The following is an 11,664-nucleotide window of genomic DNA, read 5'->3' as shown; positions in this document are numbered from 1 at the left end:
TCACTATTATATTTTTATCGATAAAATGTTGGTCGTTAGTTTATGTTACATCTATGTATCCTGTTAGGACTGAAATAACAATGAATAGGTTCGAGGAAGAAAATGAGAATCGAAAGAGAAGTTTCATCCAATAGTTCGGCTATGGGTGGAGAAAAATTAAATGTGTTCATTATTTAAAATGTACTTGAGAACACTAAAACTGAAATTGACCCATCACTTTGATCACTTCCCTCTGTGTTGTTGGGTGCTGCAGCAACTCCACGTTTTCATCCACCATGCAACTCACAACGCACCACCCATTAATTACAAAGCAACTTGAAAAAAAAAAATCCACAATCAAATCAATGGATAAATATGTAGGGAATAGCACATTAAGAATAAAATAATTTTTCATTATACAAATAAAAAAAAAATCATCATTTTATAAATGAGTTTGGAGAATGAGTTAAACTTAAATTTATTTTTTAACATGGTATTTTATATTATTTATTAAGTCTATTTTTGTCACTTTACATAAATTAATTTACATTATATCATTATTGTGAGAATCTATAAAATTGTATTTGAAGAGTGACACGATTTAAAATAATAAAACTATTATTTTAATAATAAGACACTTAATTATAAATAAAAATTTCATAAAAGAGTTATCTTCCTTATCTCTTGGTTTTCTTACTTGTTGTTCATCCTTTTGAAGATTAGAGACAGTAGGATTGTTTCTTGCAGCGAGCTTGTCAAGATTAACCACCCAGATTATCAGTTTGGGATAAGTAAGCTTTCTGCCTTTATTTTTTGACTTCTTCACTTCACCATGGTTGGTTGCTTGCATGTGACCTTGTGAGGTTTTTCTTGAGTCTCTATTGACCAATGTCCTTGTTGGCGTGGTCGTATCGTTTAATGATGTCACTAGGTGTAGACATGGACACCTTTACATGTTAGGAGATGTTTCCGTTGTTTGGGGCTTGTGAGCAGTTTTGTCATGGTAAGAGAAGGTATTCATCACTTATGTGTTAAGTTTGATAAAATTGATGTTTTGCATGTCTGGAATTGGTAGGATTTTGATGATAAAATTGAGTTGTTATGAGGAATTTGTTTGGTATGTATGACTGCTGTATTTTGGATGTTTGATCTCATATTGACTGTTGTTGTTTCATTTTGTGTTACTTGGGAGAATTTAGAATTATGAGTCATTGATCAAATTGGTACAAGTTCCAATGTTTTAAAATTGCTTTGAACCAATACCCCAAGAGAGGATTAACAATTTGAGTAATGGAACAAATCCAAATTCCCCAAAACCACAAAATTTCATTTGTTGTCAACTCATACAACATTGAGCGGTAGTAGGGTGCCACTAAATGCCAATCGTGTGCTGTAGGTTTGGGTGCATTTTGGCTTCAAGGCGCTAAGCACTGGAATGTACGGTTGGGCGCCACTTTTTGTGAATTGTTAGGCATTCAGCAACGCTAAGCGCCACTTATTGCGAGGAGAATGACACTGAGCCACCCTTGAGCGTCAATTTTCTCTAATTGGATCTAGTTGCTCGTTTTATATTGTGAATGGTTCTGTTTGGATAAGTTAATATTTTCACATGATGTAAGATGATGATGTTTAAACAATTTTAATGAGAAATTCTTGTGATGATAATTTTAGAGTATGCCTTGACATAGATGATGTCATTAAGAAGGTATCATGAACTTTATTAATCATTCACACTTAAATAGAGTAAAATGAGTTATGTGATGAGTCCTAAGAGATCCTAGTCACTAGACCTATTGGTCATAGGCGCAAAGAATGGAGATTAACCTTGTGTGTAGTCGGGTGATAACCCCATAAGATTAGACTCTGCAAAGTTTAGGAACCATCACAGGTGCACACCTCTAAAGAATCTGATGTCAAGGACATGTATCGAGATAATTGAGTTTAATGTCAATTACTTTGTGAGCTGATAAATATCAACAATAGATAACAGTGTTAAGTTGTACACTATTTTTTTTTTCTTTTTTAGTTTCTTGTTCTTATTCAATACATGTGTGTGTGAAAAAAATACTGATTTGTGTGAATTTTTTCTTTTTCTTGTTGCAAAAATGTCTATTAAAACATTGTTTAATAAAAACAAATCATGGGATTAATCATTTTTCTCTAATGGGAGATTTTTTTTTTCAGCTATCTTCTTTAGAGATTCTTTTGTGTGTGTTAAAAAAATGCTGATTTGTGTGAATTTTTTCTTGTTGAAAAATGTCCACTAAAACATTGTTTAGTAAAAAAGAAACAAAAAATCATGGGACTAATATTTTTCACTAATGGGAGATTTGTTTTTTCAGTAATATCTTCTTCAAAGATTCTTTTGTTTAAAAATATGGTTGAGCACTAAATGAGTTTTAAATGAACCACCTTAATTTAATTAGTCCATGTGCAACATTGCATGAATATCAGCGCATTTATTCCCACCACGTAAAGTAAATTAAAGAATATTAAGAGGATAATTCATTGTTTTGCCATAAAAAAAGAGAGATACCTAATTAACTACCTCTTATCACAAAAAGGGTTAAATATTTGTTATATTTTTGTAGCAATCCACCTTTGTTATTATTATCATTCATTCATTGTGTGACGTGAAAATGTTAAACACAAATACAACTAAAAAGGCAAAAAGAATTTGTACGTGCCAGACATAATTAATATCTCTTTTTTATTCTACATATTCACAGGTTGCATAATCTTACTAATAATAGTATAATTATGTATAATAATCCAAAGATGCACACACATGACAGAACCCTAATTAACATTATAAACCCCAACACGTTTTTATCATTAAGAAACACTAATTCAAAAGTAATCATTTTATTAGGAATTTCATTAAATAGTTATGGTCATGAATTCATTAAGAGGCCATGTTGATGGTTGGCAATGTACCAATCTATTATTACTATTATTACTATTATATGAACAGTGGAAAAGCAAATTGAAATATATACATAAGTGGATTGATGTATACATAAAACTAAATTGGTTCATTATCATTCATGGCAGACAACGACATGGAAACTTCCACGTAAACAAGGAAGTTAATTACACCATTATCTCACTCATTAATTTGGCCCAAAATGTTTGGTGTTCTTCTTCTCCTTCAAAAATATTCTATAGTTTTCTTCAAAATTTTACTCTTATTATAGTGGAGAAACTATTACGTACTTTAAATATCATGATGTTTATTAATTTTTACATTAAATAATATCACGTACAATTTAATTGAAAGACTTAATTTATAATTTGATATTTGATTTTTGGTTCATGATTGAATTTGGTTTCCATGTTTTTTTTTTCAAATTAATTCTTAATATTTTTGTATGGAAGAAACTAAATTTACGACCAAATTGACTTTATTTAAAAATATTGGGAGAATCCTGATTTTGGAACAAGTGAAAAAGAAAAATATTGGATCACTACTAAAAAAAATCATATTTCCTGTCAATTTTATTTTAAAATTTTTTTCGTAGGAAATACTTATAAATTTTGTTGTGAAAAAAAATTGTAAGAAATTGCTACCAATTGTTTTGCAAAATATTTTGTATAAAACACTTTTCGCAACAAATTTTGTAAGAAATATTTACAAATTTTATAATTTTCTAAAAAATAATTACCTATGAAAAAATTACTTGCCAATTAAAATTCTTAAAAAATGACAGAAAATTATTTTCTTATAAGTTTGTTAATATCATGTAATATGAAGAATTATAGTAGTGTATATTCTTAGAAAGTACATATATCTTGGGCTTAAAAAAACTAATAGTTTAATCATATGTTATAACAAATTTCTACGACAGATGGTTGATAGTGTTTAGAAGAATTTGTAAGAATCTTTTGGTATGGATAAAGAAGAAGAGTGTAGGGAACTTCTCTACTGAATTATTGAGTTAGTTGTTCTAAGAATTTGGCTTATGTATTTATGGTTGCCTGTCTTATTAGAGTTTTAATTAGGTTTGTCTTGGTGGGGAATTTATAACTCTTTGATTTTTCTCATCTTCCATTAATTAATTTTTTTATTTTTTACATTTTTGTACTGATTTCATTTATTTTAATATGGTAATTTCTTCAAAGTCTCGGATCCAGATATTATATTATATAATATTTATTAGTAAACTTTCGCCCCCTTAATTGCACGAGAAATGTTCGGTAGTTTCTGATTTCTGCTAGATATGAAGTTATGTTATGTGAATAGAATGATGTTGGTATTCAAGTGAATATTTATATTGATAAAAAGGTCAAGATTATTCATTAACTTCTTGTTTTCTCAGAATTTTTGTAAACATAACTACAACTTTTGTCACTCGCATATATCTTTATTTTTTTATTGTGCTCTTCGTATGTTTTTTTCTTTAAAATTTTTGTACCCATGTGAATTAGAAATGTTAAAATAAGTCGTCTGGTCCGACCCGATCCATCACGAGTTGATCACTTAGTGAGTCAATCTATCTCGACTCATTTATAAGTGAGTTAAAAATTTTTGAACTCGACCCGACCCGACCCATCACGAGTTGGTGGATTAAACGGGTAGGTTCACTAGTCCACTTAATTAAAATAACTTTTTTTTCTTAAGTTATAAATTATAATTCGGATTAAAATTTAAAAAAACTTCAATACAATATAAATATAATCCAAAATGATGTTAAACTCCAATACAAACCAAAATTAAAAAAATAAACAAATTACTATCTAAGATTAAAACATTCTTGTCACTTATCCAACTATAATATTAGAGTCTTGAATGGATAAATTCACAACATTTTCATCTCTAGAAACATCTTCTTTATCTCCATCTATTTGGAGTTGGAGTTGAAGTTAGGTTTCCATTTGCCAACTCACTAATGTGTTTGGTTAAAAAGACAACCCAACATTACAAAACCCAACATAATGTGTATGACCATATGAGTTGGTGGGCCAACCCGGCTCACCATGTATTTAATTCGCGTGAGCTGGATTCTTTGTGGGCCGGATCAAAAATTGATCCGTACTGACATTTGTAAAAAAAAAATTAACCCAATCCGATCCAAACTTGTGGTGAGTCGGATTAGTCCACGAATTCTGACTCACTTTGACTACTCTAAGGTGAATTACTACATTTTGTACTCTTTGACCAAGTTAAAGTTTATCACAAAGATTTCTTCATATACGTATAATGTTAAAAAGTCGACAACTTTTAGGCATGAACATGCCCTTAGTTATAACTATAGATTTGTCTTCTGAAAAAACTTTTTTGTAGTGATTTTGGAAACAACGACACCTTACTTCATGTGTGATTTAGTTTTCATCAAAGTCGGTCTTAGGTTTCCTCAAATGCCTCCCAACCGTTAGGGTTTTTCATATTTATTTACACACTTTTAGTCTAGTTTACCTCCAATATTTTCTTTTATTTTGTTTGAATATAAAGTCTCTGGTAGGATTTATTGAGCTTCGACAAGCATGTAAGTGGTTGGGGACAATTAGTTTTGTATCATATGTAAGTCTTTTAAAGGAAAGTTCCTCAAAATTCAAACTCTTCTTGATCTAAACCTTAGCCTATTATAAGAGTTTTCTCTATATATTGAACCTAGAATAGTAGTTTTAAATCTTGTAGAAAGGTAGACGATTTAGATAAAACGAAGCTCTACCTATGTGAGAAGATGAAAAAATTAGAAACAAATTTTCACGTACCCACTCTTCATAAACCAGAATATCACACTATAAACCTCAAAATTGTGTATTGATATTGCTCTCACTTTATCATAATTATTGACTTGTTTTACTTATTTCTTATTAATTCACTTTTTTGTTGAGAATTTGATATTTTTTATAACAAGAAAATTCATGTCTCTTTGTTTATCAAGTTATCAGTGTAGATATATGTAGAACTCTATTATACAAATTAAGACAAAATTACAATCACTAAAAATATTCATTAAATAAAGTTCATAATTATGTCACTCTGAAGTAAATTTTTAATCTAATTCAATCTTATCAAATCGATTTGTAAAGTAAGATTTACATTCATTTACTATAAAAATCACTAAAAATATTCATTAAATAATGTTCATAATTATGTCACTTTGAAGTAAACTTTTAATCTAATTCAATCTTATCAAATCGATTTATAAAGTAAGATTTACATTCATTTACTATAAAGTAACTTATCTCTAGTCGGTTTTTAATAGAATTACATTGTGTTGACCTGACCCATTAAGAAATGACATGATGTCATTGAAAATTAAAAACTAAAATAGTTCTTAATCTTTTTGCTACCTACCTAATTCTTGTAGTTTTTCGTATAAGAAAGATTAAGTCGCTTATACTTAAAAAAGTTTATTAGTATAGATTTATACAATATTCAAGAAACTCAACAATCTCAGTTTGAAAGTAAAATTCACGTTGTTGTCAATGACTTAACACATTTGGACATCATATAAATAATTAAAAAAGTAAACTAAATATTTCTTTTAAAAATTCAATAAACTCAGATAAAAGTTTAACTATATTAATATTTGATTGATCAAACAATTATATAATTTGATTTTATGTTCTTTTTATGATTTGGTCAAATTTATCATATTCTCATGTTGTTATATTTTTATGTTCTTTAAATTATAATTTTAAATGTTTACTTCATAGTTTTTTATTCATATTTTTCATTCTTTAGAGTATAAGAATTTACGATTTTAATTTTCAATGATTTTTTATATATTTAATTTTATAATTTTATTAATTTATTTTTAATATATTTTTATCATATTTTTAGTAACAATTTTTATTCGTATTTAATTTAAGAGGTAAACAAATAGTGGATCTTTAACAAAAAGTTAAAATTAAAAATAAAAACTTTAAAAACTTATCCAAACCAAATTTCACAAATTAATTTGATTTCATTCCAATGTTTTTTCCTTTAAATCAAACCAAACATAATAACACATATTTTTCAATTTTTAATTTAAATGCATTTTCGTAAAAAAAAAATCACAAACAGCTCTAGCACAACAACTAATACAAATTATTGGGTGGGAAACAAACAACGGCATACATACATGCTACTATAATTGTGATCGTAACTGTCGGATGTGGGTCATATTTGCAATAAACATTCTAAAATAGGGGTCTGCATGAAAAAAAAAATATCATAGGGAATAAGATATCCGTAAAATTAAATTATTCAAATTATAAATTATAAATATTTTTAAAAATTAAATAAAAGAAATTCTACAAACTCATTTGTTTCAATTCTTAAAACAGTATTTGTAAAGAGTATTTAAATGGTGTATTTCTTTTCTTTACAAGCGTTGTCTTTGTCTTCTTTCTTCATGAAGACGTTGACTTCAACGTTGTTAGAACCAAAATCTTTTTTGGGTAACAACTGTTCGGCTCAGGAAAGACACCGGAAACTACTCAAGCCTTGTCTGTTTTCTTTAACTTGCTTGGCCTTTTGTTGACTTTATGCAAAACAAAAATAACTTATCCATGCATTCAATTGTGAAGGACGTATTAGGTGTGCATCGATTAAGGTATTAAGTGCTGAGTTTATTTCGTTAGTTAGGAAATTGTTCACCAAGTCTTCATTCAGATGTCAAGATAAAAACTTTACTTAGTTTTTTGTTAAATGAAAACATGTTTTCAAAATTTCACGTCTACTAGAAAAAAATTAAGTTAAATTAGGTCTATATATAGAAAGTAATAGAATATGAATATTTTACTCTTAAAAGAAAATTAACCAAGTATAGGTACTGTATATGTATTCGCCCGAGGTCATATAGAATATGGAACACGTTGAGAAGAAAAATGTGTGTAATTCAAACCATTTAATTCACGGTATTCTTCTTTTTGTTTCTTTCGTTTACTTTTCCTTTTTCCATTTTCAGTGGAACATGCACTTTGCTTGTGGCAACTAGACTGCAAAAAAAAGGATGCACAGTGAACTTACCACCAATTTGTCGATCCTATAGAGCACTAAATTCATGTCACAAGATTGCCAAAAACCATTGCAAACAATTTCAAATCATTTTCTGAAATTGTCATATGTGATGAGAGATCAATGTTGGAGGATGGTTTTTATATGATTTTTATTGATAACGAGTTAACAGCAATGAAAACTGACTAAGCTATAATATGATGGCGATGCTCATGAGGTCTATGTTTCGATATATTCTCATCTTTGATATTATTTATTTTTGTCAAATACTACACTTTTATAACGATGTTGACTTCCTTTAAAATTTTGATGATCGACTTAATTACTAAGATTTGAGAATTTGTGATTGATTTTTCAAACTTCATCCGTTCGACAGTTAAAATCTGTCGATAATTGCCCTAATTTGTTGATAATGATATTTTACTGACAGATTTCTGATAGCAAAAAATTCGTCAATAAACACATTGTTGGTAATACTTTACCGACGAATTATAAAAGTCTGCCGTTAATTTCTGACGGACACATTTGTCAACCAAGCCGTCGGCCATTCGTTCATTAATTGCCATTGTCAAATGATCAAAGTACTTAAACAAAGACGTTATCGACGAATGACATCCGTCGATAAATGCATATGTGAACATCCGTCGGTAAAGACATCCAACAATTTTATCGTATCTATTATCGACGGATGTAGTCCATCAATAAATTCAACGTATGCATCCATTGATAATGATCAATTACCAACGGATTGAAATCTGTAAGAATGAGTCTGTCGGTAATTAGCATTTTTCTGGTAGTGAATATGATACCATTACGTATCTTTCGAGAAAAGTTGCTTATGCAATACCAACATGAATCCAACTTATATAATTCTATGGGTCTTTGTCTGTGTATGATATACTCAATTTTCTTAACTCACTTAAATTTTCAAAAAAAACTTCTCTTTCGGCATGACGTTTTAAAGAATGTATAAACAATAATATTTTTGTGCAGATGTGTAGAGAATAGGCTAGATATGAGTGTTTAATGATTTTAAATATGTAAGATTAGTGTGTATTAAATCTACGAATAATGCATCTTCTTCCTTAAATGAGGATAACCATATGACAAACCTACTGCCATTGATGTTACATCCACAAGTTGCTAATTACAGCCTAGATAGTAGCTGGCGTTGCAACATTTGAAGAAATTGAAACTTTGATGAAAATGTCGTATTATAGAATAAAGACTTACCACAAAACTCTTCCTAACATGCTCAAACTGTGACCGGTGCTTGCTTTCTTTCTAGTAATAAAGGTTGACACGAAAGCTTCCATGAGATAAGTTTGTTGGGGGTTGAGGTAGCTATACTAATACCAATGCTATTACTGTTCCTGTTCAGCATTGACATTTTGGATTACTCTCTATACCTTTCACACGCACAACTCATTCTCTCATCACTCTTATAAAGTACTGCCATTTATTTGAGTTCCAACCCACCAAATTATTTCTAACTCTTAAGGTCACTTCCTCTTTTTCTTCTTCTTCTCTCTCTCTCTCTCCAATGGAGTTCATCATATTACTTTATGGTGCAACAATGCTGTACTTGTGTTTCCTGATCTGGAAATTGTTCGATCAGAAAAGGGACCAAGAGTGTTACATATTGGACTACCAACTCTACAAGCCAAGCGATGAAAGAAAGCTTGGAACCGAATGCTGTGGCAGGATCATAGAGAGGAACAAGCATTTGGGTCTGAACGAGTACAAGTTCCTCCTCAAAGCCGTTGTCAACTCCGGCATTGGCGAGGAAACGTATGCCCCAAGCAACGTCATCGAGGGTCGTGAGGCAGCTCCGACGCTGAACGATGGTGTCAAAGAAATGGAGGAGTTTTTTCGTGACAGCATTGCTAAACTCCTTGCAAGTTCAGGCATTTCGCCTTCGGAGATCGATGTGCTTGTGGTGAATGTTTCCATGTTCTCCGCTGTTCCTTCCCTGACTTCAAGAATCATCAACCGCTACAAGATGAGGGAGGACATAAAAGCTTACAACCTCACTGGGATGGGTTGCAGTGCCAGCCTCATTTCGCTGGACATCATTAAAAACGTGTTCAAGTCGCAGAAGAACAAGTTCGCGGTTCTGGTGACTTCCGAGTCTCTCAGTCCGAACTGGTATAACGGCAACGACAGATCGATGATTCTCGCGAACTGTTTGTTCCGGAGTGGTGGGTGTGTCATACTTTTGACAAACAAAAGATCGTTCAAGCACAGGGCCATGATGAGGTTGAAGTGTTTGGTGAGGACTCACCATGGGGCTAGAGAGGATGCTTACAGTTGCTGCAATCAGAAGGAAGACGAGGAAGGAAGGCTCGGGTTTTATCTTGGCAAAAACCTTCCCAAGGCAGCTACAAGAGCATTTGTTGACAACCTTAGGGTGTTGTCACCCAAGGTTTTGCCAACCAGGGAGTTGCTAAGGTTTATGGTCGTGTCCCTGTTCAGAAAAGTGAGGGAAATTTGTTCCCTTAAGTCTTCAAGTGGGGGATCTAGTAAATCCAATAACAAATCTCCTTTGAACTTCAAGACTGGGATTGAACATTTTTGCCTGCACACAGGAGGAAAAGCTGTGATTGATGGGGTTGGAATGAGCTTAGATCTGTGTGAATATGAGCTTGAGCCAGCAAGAATGACACTGCACAGGTTTGGCAACACTTCTGCCAGTAGTTTGTGGTACGTGCTGGGGTACATGGAGGCCAAAAAGAGGCTCATGAAGGGTGACAGAGTACTGATGATAAGCTTTGGTGCTGGCTTTAAATGCAACAGTTGTATGTGGGAGGTAATGAAGGATCTCAGGGATCGTCCTAATGTGTGGGACGAATGCATTGATGACTACCCACCGGAGTCCTTGGCCAACCCTTTCATGGAGAAGTTTGGTTGGATCAATGATGTTCAAGAAGCAACCAACTTCAAACTCCATGGTTTTCTCAAGTAAGCTTTCATTTCATCTTCTTCACAATATCTCTATAATATCTTCAGAAATTATTAAGACTTTTGATACTGTTGTTATCAACAAACTTTCTTCCATCTCTGTCAATGTCAACAACACTATTGACAGTAAACAAAACGGTATCAAAATTCTTATATTCTCTCTCGATACTATAGAAATCATGCAAAAGAAAAATGAAATTAAAAAAGAAGCTCCATAGTTTAATATTTCCTAACAGGCATGAATGTGCGTCTGGAGATTCATTTTTTCTGTAAACTATACTTATTATTGATGAATCCCTCAAGGGTTCATTACTCAATAAGGTGTGCCCTTGCTGTCAAAAGTGTTATGGTTTCCTTTTGCCTAGTTTTATTTGTTTTAATAGGATGGGATATAATAATTCTTTTTTTTTTTCTGTGACAAAATATTATTGTACCTATTTTTCTTATATATATATATACATATTCGTCAAATATCGTCTCGTAAAGTGAAAGGATGGACCGAGAATATGTGTTGTGGGGTTGTGCATGGATTCTACCTTTTTATATTTATTTTAAAGCTTAACTGATTAAGATATGTTAACGGGTCATTAATTTTATGGTCACGACAAACAACTTTTCGCTCGCATTGAATCCTTCGTTCCGTCGTTGTCGATTACATCGATGATCTGTTTTTTAACTCCTTTATACTGCACAAGTTTTTCGAAGCTGCAACATATAGATAGGGTTAACTAAGGAAATTGTGATGTTAACTACTTTAAACTTGTATGAGA

At 31.4% G+C, this 11,664-nt stretch overlaps 1 pseudogene; it reads left to right on the top strand.

Moving 5' to 3' along the window:
* The first annotated feature begins 9,171 nt into the window (after positions 1-9,171).
* On the top strand, positions 9,172-11,365 carry LOC114184116 (3-ketoacyl-CoA synthase 12 pseudogene; annotated as a pseudogene).
* The last annotated feature ends 299 nt before the right edge of the window (positions 11,366-11,664 follow it).

Source organism: Vigna unguiculata, chromosome 5 (genome assembly GCF_037176805.1).
Source record: "Vigna unguiculata cultivar grain cowpea cultivar isolate G323 ecotype 2 chromosome 5, ASM3717680v1, whole genome shotgun sequence".
In the NCBI taxonomy this organism is placed as follows: domain Eukaryota; kingdom Viridiplantae; phylum Streptophyta; class Magnoliopsida; order Fabales; family Fabaceae; genus Vigna; species Vigna unguiculata.
Note: the sequence above shows the minus strand (reverse complement) of the source record. Positions and strands in the feature narration are given on the sequence as shown.